Source organism: Lithobates pipiens, unplaced genomic scaffold (genome assembly GCF_037356315.1).
Source record: "Lithobates pipiens isolate NorthernLeopardFrog02 unplaced genomic scaffold, aLitPip1_a1.2 Scaffold_8, whole genome shotgun sequence".
Classification (NCBI taxonomy): domain Eukaryota; kingdom Metazoa; phylum Chordata; class Amphibia; order Anura; family Ranidae; genus Lithobates; species Lithobates pipiens.
Window position 1 is genome coordinate 686,793,014 of NW_027507903.1, and position 18,020 is coordinate 686,811,033.

Sequence of the window (18,020 nt, forward strand, 5' to 3'; positions counted from 1 at the left end):
TTGGGCAAAGCAGAAATTTTATGAGTTCGCTAACAAACCCCACAGGATGCTAGTAAACAAGCTTAAACCGCGTCCCTTTCAATCTTATCCTGACCTCCTCCTTCAGGCTGACGGCTCCCCGACCCATTGTCCTTTGACGATGTCCAAAGTTTTTGGCTCGTTCTACGACAAATTGTACAACTGTTTAGCTTCTGACCCTAAATATTCCTTCACTCAAGAGGCTTTTGATTCTTTTTGCTCCCCTTTAAAGTTGCCTAAAATATCACCGTCACAGCTAGCCGCCCTTAATGCAGATATCTCGATAGAAGAGTTAGCAGCAGTAGTAAAAGAACTGCCCTTGCATAAGTCCCCTGGGCCTGACGGTCTTCCGTATCAATATTATAAAACTTTCCTTCCCATCCTCGGCCCTCACTTATTAAAGCTTTACTCCTCCTTACAAAAAGGGGTCACTCCACACTCGCAATTCCTACACGCCTATATCACAGTCCTTCCGAAACCGGGCAAACCCCCATCCCTACCAGATAATTACAGGCCCATTGCCCTACTGAACTCAGATTATAAAATCTTTACAAAAATTTTAGCCAATAGACTTTCTTCCATAATCCCTGCCCTTGTTCACAATGACCAAGTGGGTTTTGTTTTAGGTAGACGAGCGGGCGATAACACCAGACGCACCATTGATCTAATTGACATGCTTGATAAAACCGCTCGCTCTGCTCTTATTCTCAGCCTAGACGCCCAAAAGGCTTTTGATAGGCTTGGATGGCCTTACATGTTTGCCACACTTGCACGTTACGGTTTTTCAGGCTCCTTTGTATCGGCTCTTCAAACCCTCTATTCACAAGTTCAATTGGCATCCTTCAAATCCCCAACGTTTACACATAGCAATGGTACTAGACAGGGCTGCCCCCTTTCCCCCTTGTTATTTATATTATGCCTTGAACCTCTAGCAGCACGCATTCGGGAGGACTCAGACATCAGGGGAGTCTCTTTACGACGGAAAGAATACAAGCTGTCCTTGTTTGCTGACGACATATTGCTTACTTTAACTACACCTCACACCTCACTCCCCTGCCTCCATGCCCTCCTAGAAACGTTCGGTAATATATCGGGATATAAAGTTAATACAGCTAAAACTGAAGCGCTTCCCATTCATATCCCTCCCCCACTTCTCGCTGCCTTACGCAACACCTTTCCCTACCAGTGGCGTTCTGACTCGCTCAAATATTTAGGCATTCATTTAACAGCATCCTATCGCACACTATACCAGGCTAACTTTCTCTCTTTGATTTCAGAAACACACGGTCTACTCCGTAAGTGGATGGAATGTCCCCTATCCCTTTTAGGTAGGATAAACGTCCTTAAAATGGCAATACTCCCTAAATTTCTGTATCTTTTCGAAACTCTACCTGTGGCCCTTCCCATGCCCCAACTCCGCAGTATCCAGAGGGCCTTTACTAAATTCATATGGGGTGACAAAGCACATAGAATTGCCCATACGGTTGTCTTTGCACCGCGCTCACACGGGGGTCTGGGAGCACCAGATATTATACGATATTACTACGCGACCCACTTATCTACGACGGTCTCCTGGTCCTCCTATTTTGCGACGAGTCGTTGGGCGGAGATAGAAATGAGTATCACTGTCCCGGTCCATCCCTGTTCTATGCTCTGGTCTGACCTATCCTCCTCTATATCACAACTTAGACGTATTTGCCTTGCTCCTATGCTATTCACTTTGGATATTTGGAACAAATGCCACAAGAAGTTCTCTCTTTCCTCTCCCTGTCCACCCCTTTTAAATGTTACTCACAACCCAGACATACCTGACAGTCTGTCCACAATGGCTATGACCCCGTGGACTCAAGCAGGCATTTTCCAACTTCGCCACTTAGTTCACCCAGTGTCCCGCAAACTTTTATCTTTTCCAGACTTACAAGACAAATTTGACATTCCACAGCGGTCCTTTTTCACTTACCTTCAATTTAAGCACTACTTTTGCTCTGTATCTCCTGCCATGAGCCTGGAAAAACCTAATGCCTTTGAAATATTATGCACCCAGGGTTCACATCAGAAGGGCCTCATCTCCGCTATTTACAGGATTCTTCATGACTCAATACCCCCCACTTTAGACTCACACCTTTATATGCGGAAGTGGGCCAAAATCATACCCGCTACTATTTCTCTCTCTCAATGGCAGGAGATCTGGTCTTCCATCTCCAAAGTTTCGAGATGTGTTGAGCAGAAGGAAACTGCTTATAAAGTATTAATGTTTTGGTATAGGACCCCTGAAGTTTTACATAAGTATGATCCCTCACTGTCTCATTTATGCTGGAGGTGCCTACAGGATATTGGCACACACCTTCATATCTTTTGGGATTGTCCACGTATCACGTCTTTTTGGTCTGTGGTCCAATCCATTCTCCAATCAGTATTGAAAAGAGATATCCCACTGAATCCGATCCATTACCTGTTAGGCCTTCCGATCCTAGATCTTCCTAAATATGCTAAGAAACTAATGGCGTTCATACTCCTAGCTGCCAAGAGAGCGATACCGGCTCATTGGCTATCTCCCATACCTCCCACACAAGCCCATGTAGTCTCGTCCATTGCTCACATACGTAGGATGGAACATTTGACGGCAATGGCTCATGATTCCTTGCCCAAATTTTCCAAGACATGGGACCCATGGGATGCCTCCGTATTCAACCCAGAATCTTTTATTGCCCCCTCTGCCAGTCCTTCCTTAAGTGACCATAGGGAGATTTGATATCCTGTTTACTGTATTATACCGTATCAGACCGAGAACACCCATACGTCTGATTTCCAATGTCTTAGTTTGCTCTATCCTTCTTTTTCAGTTATGCCATCACCATTGTTTACAGCTTCATGGTGTATCCTATCACTTACCTCGTTTGTAATCTACAATATGATGCCCCTATTATGTTTACCCAATGTTATTGACTGCTGTACCGTTTGTATGACATTTTTGTACTGTTTACAAAAATTTTTTCAATAAATATACATTTAAAAAAAAATATGGGAAGGGGGGGCTGGATTAAACGCAGATACATAAAATGTGCATACATACATCTAAACAGCAGTGGCTGGTGCTCAAAATTTTTGGGGGGCACAAAATTTTTTATAAACAAAATCATCAAATGCAGCCACTGTGCCGTCAAACGCTGCCACTGTACCCTCAAATGCAGCCACTGTGCCATTAATCACAGCCACTGTGCCCAAACGCTGCTACTGTGCCATCAAACGCTGTCATTGTGCCATTAATTGCAGCCACTGTGCCATCAAAAGCTGCCACTGTGCCATCAAAATCTGCCACTGTGCCATCAAACACTGCCACCGTGCCCATTAAACGCTGCCACTGTGCCCATTAAACGCTGCCACTGTGCCCTCAAATGCTTCCACTGTGCCATCAAACGCTGCCACTGTGCCATCAATTGCAGCCACTGTGCCAAACGCTGCCATGGTGCCCATTTAACGCTGCCACTGTGCCATCAATTGCTGCCACCGTGCCATCAAAAGCTGTCACTGTGCCATCAAACACTGCCACTGTGCCATCAATTGCAGTCACTGTGCCCATTTAACGCTGCCATTGTGCCCATTTAACGCTGCCACTGTGCCCTCAAATACTGCCACTGTGCCAAAAGCTGCCACTGTGCCAAACGCTGCCACTGTGCCCTCAAATGCTACAATTGTGCCATTAAACGCTACCAGTGTGCCATCAAATGCTGCTAGTGTGCCCTTGAATGCCCCCCCGCCTGCTCGCCATCTACACACATGCACATACATGCACACACACATGCACACACATACAAAAAGTCTTTTCAAAAACGGCAGTGCTTTATCTTACCTCTTTCTGCCGGGTACTGCACTGTAGGGGGAGACAAAGAGCAAACACTGCTTTCACTTTAGTTACAATCAGTGTGATGACTCCGAGCTCCCCGCACAGCGCACAGCGCCGATTACACTTTGGCTGAAGATCAAGGAGCTTGGTCTCAGCCGCCCGCTCCTTCAGATATACAGGGGGGCCCTCAAGGGCCCCCTGCAGCATGGGGCCCGGTCGCCTTGGCGATCTCAGCGACCCCTATAATTCCACGACTGCTTTCTTCCCTATCCACCCCTCTCGAAATGTTCCTCCCTACCTCCCTTCTCCCGTACCTTGCCGTACACCCCATATATCTATTAGGTGACCCTACATTATCCCCTCCTACAGCACTGGGTTGTACCAAATGGAACTATCATTGTGCATTTGGAAGACCCGTCCAGGATTCGACCCATCTCCAACCACTCACCGCCCCCCTCCCCCCGGCTCTTCATTGTCTCAGAATTAGGACCCCGGAATTACATTCATTGCACTTTATATTGATTTCTGTTATGGTTGAATCCATCCTAAAGCTTCTATTATTGGTTCCATTTGGAGCAGCAGAAGACCACACCGGGTGCCACTCCTATCAGCTAAGAACAGGAAACTGAGGCTCCAATGGGCACAGGATCACCAAAACTGGACAATAGAAGATTGGAGAAATGTTGCCGGGTCTGATGAGTCAACTCGCTACTAGCAAGGTACACCTAATAAAAGGGGATCCAACCAGCTACTAGCAAGGTGCACCTAATTAAGGGGGTCCAACCTGCTACTAGCAAGATGGACCTCATAAAGTGGATGGTGAGTGTTAAAAATATGAGAGAACTCAGGTTGAGGCATCATCATCTTGTGCTCTAAAGAATTACCAGTGTCTATTTAGAAGAATAAATTTTCAGACCCAGAAGACAGAGATAAACATCTCAGAACACTGGCAGACTCCTTCCATAAGAAAGGCTACAAAACGAAACCATCAACAACGACATAAACACAGCTTTGAAAATCCGAAGAGAAAATCTCCTCCAATACACAGAGATAAAAAACAAATAACCGAGTACCTCAAGTCACCACATACAACCCAACACTAGAAGGGATTAAAAAGATAATCAAAGATTTACAACCCATTATAACAGAGGATGAAACTCTGAAAGGAATATTCCAACAACCCCCATTATTGGATTTCAGACAACCACCCGACCTCAGACACAAACTAATCAGCAGGAAACTTCACTCTGATTATAAAGTCACAAATAATAGAAACAAACCCTGCAATAAAAAAAAAAAAATGCTGCAAACTGTGGAACCAGATCAATCCCTTCGAAAGTCCCCCACACACACAATTGGGACCTTCAATATGACGGATCTTACAGCTGTACCTCCAGCAATGTGGTGGACCTCATCCAATGCAAGAGGTGCAGCAAAGGATCTTATGTTGGTGAAACAGGACAGAAGTTACAAGTGAGGATGAATTTCCCCCGACACACCATCGAGGAACATGAAGAAGAGAGTTTCTGCACACCTGAGGGACATCACTTCTCCCCACCCGACCGCCCTATAGAAGACCTCAATGTTTTACTTCTTAAAAAGGGGATTTCAGAAATACCCAGGAAAGGAAAACCTTTCAACTAAGAATGAGAATTATTTTTGACACAAAAAATAATGGCCTGAATTTAGATATAGGTTTCCTCACCCATTATACTAAAGTTTTATGACCCCCTCTATGACCAGCACCCCCCTCCATTCTATAGCTCTCCCTCTTATCTCACTAACTCCGCTGCTATCTTTATTACCATTGATTTGTATGTGTTTGAGCTGCTATCTTTATTACCATTGATTTGTATGTGTTTGTGCTGCTATCTTTATTACCATTGATTTGTATGTGTTTGTGCTGCTATCTTTATTACCATTGATTTGTATGTGTTTGTGCTGCTATCTTTATTACCATTGATTTGTATGTGTTTGTGCTGCTATCTTTATTACCATTGATTTGTATGTGTTTGTGCTGCTATCTTTATTACCATTGATTTGTATGTGTTTGTGCTGCTATCTTTATTACCATTGATTTGTATGTGTTTGTGCTGCTATCTTTATTACCATTGATTTGTATGTGTTTGTTTTTTCTCTCTCCTTTCCCTCGGAGATGTGTGTTGTTTTTTGTTTAACATTCTGCTTAAAAATGTTTAAATCAGTACTGCTTGGACCTTGAAGAAGGGGAGCACACCCCGAAAGTTTGTCCTGAAATATTGTATGTTAGTGCGAATAAAAAAAAGCATCACAGACAGTCTCAATTTTCTCTGTCACTAAGGATGAGCTGAACACCCCCCCCCCCCCCGGCTCGGTTCGCACCAGAACCTGCAAACAGACCTAAACTTGTGTGATTTTTAGAACCCTATTAAAGTCTATGGGATGCCAACGTTCAAAATCTAAAGTGCTAATTTTAAAGGCTAATATGCAAGTTGCTGTCCTAAAACTTGTATAGGGTGTTCCCGGCTTTTCGAATTTGCAGCGAACATCCCAAATTGTTCACTGTTCACTGAACAGACGATGTTCAAGTTGAACATGAGATTGACTCAAACTCAAAGCTCATCCCTATGTGTCACCATTGCACCAATACCGCTACAATCACATCAAGTAGAAGAATAGTAGCAGAGTGTTAAGCCTCATACACACGATCGGACTTTGTACAAACTCTCCGGTGGACTTTCATACAAAGGGCGTTGGCCGTAAGTTTGTATTGCATACACACGATCTGACTTTTTTAGCCAACAAACAGGAACGTAGTGACGTTTCAACGTACTGATGAAACTTCAAAAGACACGCCAGCGCCACCTTTGGTCAACTTCTGTATTGTTGTCTGATCTTTTGCATTGGTTCTGAGCATGGCGTGTTTGTACTTTGTACAAAAGTCCGATGGTTTTGTATACACACGATCGGACTTTGCTCTTTCGCACAGCCAACAAAAGTCAGATGAAAACCGGAAAAGACAGACCTCAGCGCTAGAGTCGCCCCTCATCCCTTTAAACCCGAACACCTTTGAATTACTCGGTTTCTGAGGCTCATTAAATGCAGATAAGGCACCAAGTGCTTCATTACCACCTTCATCAGCCAGAGAACCCGAGTAATTCATATGTGCACAGGTCTAAATGGATGAGGCAGCCGCCATACTCAGCGCTCTCATTTCCTGGCCACTGTGAGAAGGATGAGACTTCAGGGGTGACCACACAACGTCTGACCACATCCTGTCTGTATCTTCCTGTGGTCACATAATGAGATGAAAAACACTGAGAATGTTCCATCCAGATCACTGATATCAGAGAGACGGAGGGATGACTGAGCCCCCGAGACCCCCCGATCCCCCAAGACCCCCCGATCCCCCCCACCCAGGAGACCCACCAGACCCAGGTCAGTGTTCTGTCTGTACACACACTCCACATGCCAGAGACTGATGTGACTGTGGGGGAGGGGACATTAGAGTGTAAGCTCCTCTGTACAGAGACTGATGTGGCTGTGGGGGAGGGGGCATTAGAGTGTAAGCTCCTCTGTACAGAGACTGATGTGACTGTGGGGGGCATTAGAGTGTAAGCTCCTCTGTACAGAGACTGATGTGACTGTGGGGGGGAGGGGACATTAGCGTGTAAGCTCCTCTGTACAACAGAGACTGATGTGACTGTGGGGGAGGGGACATTAGAGTGTAAGCTCCTCTGTACAGAGACTGATATGACTGTGGGGGAGGGGACATTAGAGTGTAAGCTCCTCTGTACAGAGACTGATGTGGCTGTGGGGGAGGGGGCATTAGAGTGTAAGCTCCTCTGTACAGAGACTGATGTGACTGTGGGGGGCATTAGAGTGTAAGCTCCTCTGTACAGAGACTGATGTGACTGTGGGGGGAGGGGACATTAGCGTGTAAGCTCCTCTGTACAACAGAGACTGATGTGACTGTGGGGGAGGGGACATTAGAGTGTAAGCTCCTCTGTACAGAGACTAATGTGACTGGGGGGAGGGGACATTAGAGTGTAAGCTCCTCTGTACAAAGACTGATGTGACTGTGGGGGGAGGGGACATTAGAGAGTAAGCTCCTCTGTACAGAGACTGATATGACTGTGGGGGGAGGGGACATTAGAGTGTAAGCTGCTCTGGTACAGAGGCTGATGTGACCGTGGGGGAGGGGGCATTAGAGTGTAAGCTCCTCTGTACAGAGACTGATGTGACTGGCTCAGTGATCTCTGTACAGCACTGAAACATATGTCAGAGCTATATAAATGTATAATAATAATAGTGTGTGAAATTGGAGTGTAAGCTCCTCTGGTGCAGAGACTGATGTGAGTGTTCTGGAGGTAATATTGATATTGAACCACAAAGTCCCGGATGCAGAGATGTGACTTGATGTCTAATACGGTTCTCATGTACTCGGGTCCTGGTATAAGGAAGTGGTTGTCAACCAACAAGGTATAAAAACCTCAGCCATAGCGCCCAACTGTGCCTGATTTGGAGGTACTGTCCCTGATTAGGAGCAATGTCCCTCTGTCCCTCTTCCCTCCTGATTTGTCCCTCATGTTGGTCTGATCTATGTAGTTGTATATAAAATGCACTTTTTATCTATTAAAAAACTGTTTTCCAGCACTAAACCTTTCACCTGATTTCTAAATTGCTGCATTTGTAAATTCCAAAAGCCGATATAAAGGAACAGTATTGGTACAAAAAAGCCCTTGTGGGTTTAACCAATCTTGTTTTTTTGTACAATTCCCCTTTAAGGAAGGGGCGTGTCCTATGCCTGCATGCTTTTGCTGATAGGTGTCCCTCATTCCCATCTCAATAAAGTTGGGAGGTGCGGCTCAGCGATGGCCACTAATGTAATGAAAAGGCAGTAGATAGGGATAATTATTCTCAGTTACAGCTTCCCACACGTGTCTCACCGCCGGGATCTGATCTTTGCCGGATCCGATGAAAGGTTCTTCATCTGTGAAGACTAGAAGTACTTCTGTCCTCATATAAAGAAACTTTTGTGGACAGAATCTAGAGGCAGAGTATTGCATCCACATTCATGTAAGATAGCAAAAGAAAATGTTAAAGGGAACAGATAAAAGCCTGTCCCTTTAATGGTGGGCGGGACTTTTAAAGCTGCATATGTCTGTCAAGAAGCAAGCGAAACCATAAAGGATTTTTAGAAAATAAAATTATTTATTACAAAAACTATACAAGTTAAAACAATATTAGTCACAAACAGATGACCAGAATTGATACTCATGATGAGAAGATTGAACAGATGCTTGGATGTACAAAGCAACCAACGCGTTTCACAGTTAAAATTACTGCTTCTTCTGGGCTGTTTTTTTTTTTAAAGAGTAATTTCAGGCATACAATTACTCCCCGAGGGGGTCATTTCAACATAGGGGGCGCAGGAGGAGAGACCTAGTCCCCCCCCCTTCCATTTACTTACTGGAGGATCTGCTGCTTTTTGGAGGAAGTGATGGCTCCTGACACAGCAAGGCAGTGAGTGCTCAATACAGCCCCCAGTGGTGACACATAGGCATGACAACATTATATAGACCGTGGCTGGGTTAGAGCCAAATGCTGGTGTGGGTTGGCCCTCTGGTAAGCAGCTTTCCATATGGTGGTGGTTCCTCACATGTCATTGTGGATCACAGAGGTGTCTTCACTCAACCTATTTGAATATACCATTTATTCAGAGACGGTGATAGTTTAGCTAATTGTATACCATACCCATGTTGGATGTTATTTACCTTCTGGTCTGCATGACCTTGTTGGACTCATTGTGGGTGCTGTTTTTTTTTTTATATTTTTACTGTTAATTGTGTTTATCTCACCCAAACTGCAGCCCATTTCTAGTTCTTTGAGTTTTTAAGGTCTTTTCTGTATTCCATTGTATACTTAAAGGAGAAATTCATAAGAAAATCCAAAGATATTTCTTAGAAAACTCCACTTACATTCCCACCGCAGGGTTATCAGAGATAAACCCAATCTTCACCCTTCACGGTGGGCTCCGAAACCTCACAGTTAAAATGACTGCTTCTTCAGGGCTGTTTCCCATGCATCTATATAGTTCAAGTTACAAAAAAAAATTGACATTAGTATGAGAAAAAAAGTATTATACAAACAATAAATATATATATATATATATATATATATATATATATATATATATATATATATATATATATATAATATACTGTATATATATTACGCTCACCCAAATAAGGTGACATTGATCATGTCACAGCATCGAGGAGAGCAAACAGCATTTTGTAACAAAAAGGCGATGTCAGAGTCGCCTGGATGGTCTTGTGGATGTTGAACCATGTACAGAAAGAAACATCTAAAGTGTAGTAACGCATACAGGGGGTCCCCGGGTTATGAACCCGTTAGGGACTCTCCTCCTGTTTGTAATTCGGAAATGTTGGTAAGTCGGTCGCGCTTGCGCAGAATGACAATTATGGACATTTCCGAATGTCCCGTTGAATGCCGTTCTGCGTATGCGTGGGAAATTACAGACTTTTCCGAGGCTCCGTCTGGCCGCGCATGCGCAGAACGGCAGGTGGTCCACGCGAAATGGCAAAGGGTCCATGCAGCGCCCTGTTCGTAAGTAGGAGTGGTTCATAAGTCGGGCGTTCCTAAGTCGGGGACCCCCTGTATGTAGTAAAGTGCGCTAACATCCCAGATTAGAGCATTTAAGATTAACTGTGTGTATACCTGCTAGGTGTGGTTGTGTGTATATGTATGTATGTGTGTGTGTGTGTGTGTGTATATATATATATATATATATATATAATATAGTTATAGTATATATATATATATATATATATATATATATATATATATATATATATATATATATATATATATATATATATATATATATATATATATATATATATATATATATATATATATATATATATATATATATATTATGGTATGTATATGTATACACGCAGTTAATATTAAATGCTGTAATCTGGGATGTTGGCGCACTTTACTACTAGGGATGAGCTGAACACCCCCCGGTTCGGTTCGCACCAGAACTTTCGAACGGACCCCAAATTCGTACGAACGTTAGAACCCCATTGAAGTCTATGGGACTCGAACGTTGGAAATTAAAAGTGCTAATTTTAACGGCTAATATGCAAGATACTGTCCTAAAAAGGGTTTGGGGACCTGGCTCCTGCCCCAGGGGACATGGGTCAATGCCTAAAATGTTTTTAAAAATGGCCGTTTTGGCGGGAGCACTGATTTTAATGACGATTAAAGTGAAAAAAAAGTGAAATATTCCTTTAAATATGGTGCCTGGGGGTGTCTATAATATGCCTGTGAAGTACCACGTGTTTCCCGTGTTTAGAACAGTCCCTGCACAAAATGACATTAAACGGAAATAACACCATTTAAAACTGCTTGCGGTTTTAACGTTATATCTGGTTCCTGCAATATGGTTGAAAATCATTGAGAAAAATGGCATGGGTAGCCCCCCCTGCCCATTACCAGCCCCTTTAGGTCTTGTACGCATATTAAGGGGAACCCCGTACCCATATTAAAAAAAGGAAATGCGTGTGGCCCCCAGGCCCTATATACTCAGAACAGCAGTATACAGGCGGTGCAAACAAGACAGGGACTGTGTAGGTTTGTTGTGTTAAGTTGAATCTGTTTGTAATTTTCAACTGGTACATTTTTAAAGTGTAGCTCCAGTCCAAAAAACTATTTTTAAGCTTTTTGGAAAACATAGGGAAGGGTTATCACCCCTGTATAATTTGTTTTGTCATCCATCTTTTTTCATCTCACTTGCTGTTGTCTCCTTCCGTTTGCAAGTAGGAGATGTTTGTAAGTTGGATGTTTGAAAGTAGGGGCCTATATGCTCTGCAGAAATGGCGGAACAAGGTGTTGGTTTTGCCACAACATTGTAAGCCCTCAAAGTGACTCTTGGTGGGCGCTGGAGCGCCCTGCTGTGAACGATTATATCAAGAATTGTAATTACATGCCATTGTTGAACAGTGGTAGAAAAATTGACCTTTGGTGGTTGTGGTGCTGGTGCCACAACACTATAAGTCCTCACCGTTACTCTGGGTGGGCACAGGAAGGGGCCCTCCTGTGAAATATTATATCAAGAATTGTAATTACATGTCCCTGTTAAACAGGGGCAGAAAAATTTGGCCTTAAGCACTGCTGCTGGTGCCACCACACTGCAACCTCTGCCATATACTCTAGTTTTATTGCAGGAATTAGCCCTGCTGCAAAGCATTGCATCAAAAATTGTAATTAAACGCCCCTGTTAAACAGGGGCAGAAAAATTGGGCCTTAAGCACTGGTGCTGGTGCCACCACACTGCAACCTCTGCCATATACTCTAGTTTTATTGCAGGAATTAGCCCTGCTGCAAAGCATTGCATCAAAAATTGTAATTAAACGCCCCTGTTAAACAGGGGCAGAAAAATTGGGCCTTAGGCACTGGTGCTGGTGCCACCACACTGCAACCTCTGCCATATACTCTAGTTTTATTGCAGGAATTAGCCCTGCTGCAAAGCATTGCATCAAAAATTGTAATTAAACGCCCCTGTTAAACAGGGGCAGAAAAATTGGGCCTTAGGCACTGCTGCTGGTGCCACCACACTGCAACCTCTTCCATATGCTCTAGTTTTATTGCAGGAATTAGCCCTGCTGCAAAGCATTGCATCAAAAATTGTAATTAAATGCCCCTGTTAAACAGGGGCAGAAAAATTGGGCCTTAGGCACTGGTGCTGGTGCCACCACACTGCAACCTCTGCCATATACTCTAGTTTTATTGCAGGAATTAGCCCTGCTGCAAAGCATTGCATCAAAAATTGTAATTAAACGCCCCTGTTAAACAGGGGCAGAAAAATTGGGCCTTAGGCACTGGTGCTGGTGCCACCACACTGCAACCTCTGCCATATACTCTAGTTTTAATGCAGGAATTAGCCCTGCTGCAAAGCATTGCATCAAAAATTGTAATTAAACGCCCCTGTTAAACAGGGGCAGAAAAATTGGGCCTTAGGCACTGGTGCTGGTGCCACCACACTGCAACCTCTCCCATATACTCTTGTTTGATTGCAGGAATTAGCCCTGCTGCAAAGCATTGCATCAAAAATTGTACTTAAACGCCCCTGTTAAACAGGGGCAGAAAAATTGGGCTGATGGCATCAACCAGAACCAGAAATGTTCTTCCAATATATCAGCGGAGGAGGAAGAGGATAGACAATCAACATAACAGGACAGTCACTCAGCATCAGCATAGGCAGTCTTGAAGGGATGAGATATTTAAAAAAAAATTATTCTGTTACATCAGCTTCAGGTGCTTGGTAGCTGTGGGTGATCCAAGACTGATTCATCTTGATGAAGGTCAGTCGATCAACTGATTCGGTGGACAGGCGCACCCTGTGATCGGTAACAAAGCCACCAGCAGCACTGAAGGTGCGTTCCGAAAGAACGCTGGATGCAGGACAGGCCAGTAGCTCAATTGCATACTGTGCAAGCTCTGGCCAGTGATCCATCCTCAAGACCCAGTAAGCCAGAGGATTTTCGGTGGGAAAGGTGTCCAAGTCTGACCTTGCCCCTAGGTATTCCTGCACCATGTAAATCAGACGCTGGCGATGGGTGCTGGAACCGATCATACCTTGGGGCTGCGGACTAAAAAATTGTCTGAAAGCATCAGTCAGACGGCCTCCTTCTCCACCGCTCCTTCTGACCGATGCATCAGCAACACGTTGTCCAGGACCAGGAGTTTGTAACCTCCCAGTCTCTGGGAACGCGTTGCACAGACCTTTCTGCAAGGCCTCCCGGAGATGTCTCATCCTCTGCTCCCTCTGCGATGGCAAGATAAGGTCAGCAACCTTACCCTTGTACCGTGGATCAAGGAGAGTAGCCAGCCAGTAATGGTACCTCTCCTTGATACGAAGAATACGAGGATCCTTCCGCAGGCTTTGCAGGATCAGGGAGGCCATGCAGCGTAGGTTAGCTGAGGCATTTGGTCCGGAGTCCTCTGGGTCACTAAGGACAACATGATCCGCAGCTACCTCCTCCCAGCCACGTACAAGTCCACGTGTTTCTTGGGACTGTAAATCATCCCTACAAGACTGCTGCTGCTGCTGCTGATGCTGATGCTGAGTGCCAGCCTCCACCTCCATGCTGACACAATCATCCTCCTCCTCCTCTTCCTCCTCCTCATCCTCTTCCTGTGTGATGGGTGGCACAGCAGGAACACTGTCTGGATAAAGGGGGCCTTGAGAGGCAAGGAAGTCCTCCTCTTCCTGCCTCTGTTCTGCCTCAAGTGTCCTGTCCATTATTCCATGCAGCGTATGCTCCAAGAGGTGGACAAGAGGTACAGTGTCACTGATGCATGCACTGTCACTGCTCACCATCCTTGTGGCCTCCTCAAACAGTGACAGGACAGTGCATGCATCCCTGATCATGCCCCACTGGCGTGGTGAGAAAAAACCAAGCTCCCCTGACCCTGTCCTGGTGCCGTAGTCGCACAGGTACTCATTGATGGCCCTCTGCTGCGTGTGCAGCCGCTGCAGCATGGCCAATGTTGAGTTCCATCTGGTGGGCATGTCACATATAAGGCGGTTCTTGGGCAGGTTCAACTCCTTTTGGAGCTCAGCCAGCCGAGCACAGGCATTAAATGATCGGCGGAAATGTACACAGACTTTCCTGGCCTGCTTCAGGACATCCTGTAAGCCGGGGTACCTGCCCAAGAACCGCTGCACCACCAGGTTAAGGACGTGAGCTACACAGGGCACATGGGTCAGCTGTCCCTGTCGGAGGGCGGAGAGGAGGTTGGTGCCATTGTCACAAACCACCATTCCTGGCTTAAGCTGGCATGGCGTCAACCACCTCTCGGCCTGCCCCTGCAGAGCTGACAAAACATCCGCCCCAGTGTGGCTCCTGTCCCCCAAACAAACCAGCGCAAGCACGGCATGGCATCGTTTTGCCTGCGTACTTGCATAGCCCCTGGAACGCCTACGAAGCACCGCTGGTTCTGAGGACAGAGCACTGGAAAAGGCCATGGAGGAAGAAGAAGAGGAGGGGGTGGAGGAGAGAGGTGTGTCACAACCAATAGTAGCATTTTGGAGGCGTGGTGGCGGAACAACCTCCAACACTACTGCACCTTGTCCTGCATCCTTCCCAGCTGCCAGAAGAGTGACCCAATGGGCCGTGAAAGACAGGTAACGTCCCTGTCCATGCCTGCTGGACCATGAGTCAGCGGTAATATGCACCTTACCGCTGACCGCCCTGTCCAGCGAGGCAAGGACATTGCCTTCCACATGCCAGTAGAGAGCCGGAATCGCCTTCCGTGAGAAAAAGTGGTGTTTGGGGACCTGCCACTGAGGAACCGCACATTGTACAAACTCACGGAAGGGGGTCGAGTCTACCAACTGAAAAGGCAGCAGTTGAAGTGCTAGCAATTTAGCCAAGCTAGCATTCAACAGCTGGGCATGTGGATGGCTGGGAGTGAACTTCTTTCGCCGGTCCAGCAGCTGGGGCAGGGACATTTGCCTGCTATAATCGGACGTGGGTGTACCGCTAGCAGAGTTCCCGGAAGCACTTGGCTGTGAGACACCTAATTCTACACCTTCATTCCTCTCAGAGCAGGTTTCAGAGAGGACTGAAGGTCTAGTGGTGTTGGAGATGCCAGCTGATGAGGAGCAAGGAGAGGTCCGCTTTGTTCTTTGGTGTGGGTCTTTGAGGTACGCTTGCCAACGAGCTGCATGGCAGGTCAACATATGTCTGGTCAAGCATGTGGTGCCCAAGCGGCTGATGTTTTGGCCACGTGAGATACGCTTGAGACATATGTTGCAAATAGCAGCGGTGCGATCTGATGCACTCGTCTCAAAAAAGGCCCACACCAAAGAACTTTTAGAATAACGCGCAGAAGCAGCGCTCTGCACAGGCGGAGCTCTGCGGTGTGATTCAGTCAGTGTGCTGCCCCTAAGCTGGCCCCCAGAGGGCATCCTGCCTCGTTGGACATGTGCCTCCTCCTCCTCCCTCCTTCCAGGCACCCACGTGGAGTCAGTGCCCTCATCATCCCCTCCCTCTTCATCGCTGTAGCAAACCTGGCAGTATGCTGCAGCTTGTGGAACATGACTGCCAGATTGCTGTCCTTCTTGAGCATCCCCTCTCTCTGCGCTCACGCTACTGCCTTCCTCTAGCTGAGTGTCATCATCAGAGCCCACAAATCACTGGGCATCCTCCTGGAGCATGTACCCAACACTGTGCTCAAAGAGTTCAGGAGACTCCTCAGGAGGACGTGGTGGGTCTAGGGAAGGAGTCACTGATGATGACATTGAGAGGAGGGAAGACGATGCGTTGGCAGCTGCTTTTCTAGTACCCTGAGACTGGGTGAGAGAGGATGAGGAGGATGAAGAGGGCTTGGTCATCCACTCTACCAAGTCATTGGCATGTTGCAGTTCAACATGTCCAGCTGCCGAAAAGAAGGACAAGCGTGTCCCATGGCCACGTGCTGATGACAATGCACCACGTCCACGACCAGCACTGTTGTCTCTAGACACAGAGCCTGCTTGCCCTCTTTTATCGGCTCGCGCCTGTCTGCCTCTCCTTGCTGGCCTTCCAGACATGGTAATGGCCTGAAGGGAGTTGGGTAAAAAAGCAGTTGGGTAGTGTATATTGTGCTAGAGGCACACAACACCCACTAACTCCTGCAGATGCCTTTATTATAGAACACCAGAGATAAAGGGGTATATACAGATGTATACTGTGCTGTGCTGGAGGCACACACAACTTCCAATAACTCCTGCAGATGGCAAGTGGGCTCAAATAGAGAACAGCTGTGTAGGTGGATATAGCGGTATGTACTGGGTACAGAGCACGCAGACAGCACACACTATCTCCTAACACTACTGGGTACAGAGCACGCAGACAGCACACACTATCTCCTAACACTACTGACTGCAAGCTCTATTATAAAAGATAGATCACTAGCTATATAGGTGAGGTGAATATAGCGGTGTATACTGCGGTCAGGGCACGCAGACAATAACAAGAGAACACCAGAGATAAAGGGGTATATACAGATGTATACTGTGCTGTGTTGGAGGCACACACAACTTCCAATAACTCCTGCAGATGGCAAGTGGGCTCAAATAGAGAACAGCTATGTAGGTGGATATAGCGGTATGTACTGGGTACAGAGCACGCAGACAGCACGCACTATCTCCTAACACTACTGGGTACAGAGCATGCAGACAGCACGCACTATCTCCTAACACTACTGGGTACAGAGCACGCAGACAGCACGCACTATCTCCTAACACTACTGACTGCAAGCTCTATTATAAAAGATAGATCACTAGCTATATAGGTGAGGTGAATATAGCGGTGTATACTGCGGTCAGGGCACGCAGACAATAACCACTACACAACAGCAAGATAGAAAATCGTCCGAAAACGATCGGTGTGTACTGTGTTGAAGGTAAACAGAACACCCACTGCTTCAGATGCAAACACACTACATGAGGCCGCCACGATGGCGGCCTTATATAGTGTGGGGCGTGCACTACACAGCCTGAGCTATGATTGGCCACAGGCATCCTGCCTGTGGCCAATCATGGCTCTCCTCGCTGCTGGCGCTGCGATTGGCCAAGCATGCGGGGTCACAGTGCATGCTTGGCCAATCAAGAGCCAGCAATGCACTGCGCCATCGCAGTGCATTGTGGGCCGTGAGCGTCACACGAATTTGACGCGAACGGACCAAAATGTTCGGACTTCGCCGAACGGACGAAAAGCCAATGTTCGAGTCGAACGTACGTTCGACTCGAACATGAAGCTCATCCCTAGTGAGGATTATGTATTATTATGGGACACTTCTTATAAATGGCCACAAGGTGGCAGTACATATAGGGTAAGCTGGGTGGAAGTGTGCCAATTATGTGGTATTATGGAGAACTTCTGATAAATGGCCACAAGGTGGCAGTACATGTAGAGTAACTACGCTGAGTGGAGGTGTGTGGATTATGTGTTACTATGGGGCACTTCTGATAAATGACCACAAGGTGGCAGTACATGTAGAGTACGCGGAGTTTAGGTGTGTGGATTATGTTATTATGGTGCAATTCAAATAAATGACCACAAGGTGGCAGTACATGTAGAGTACGCTGAGAGGA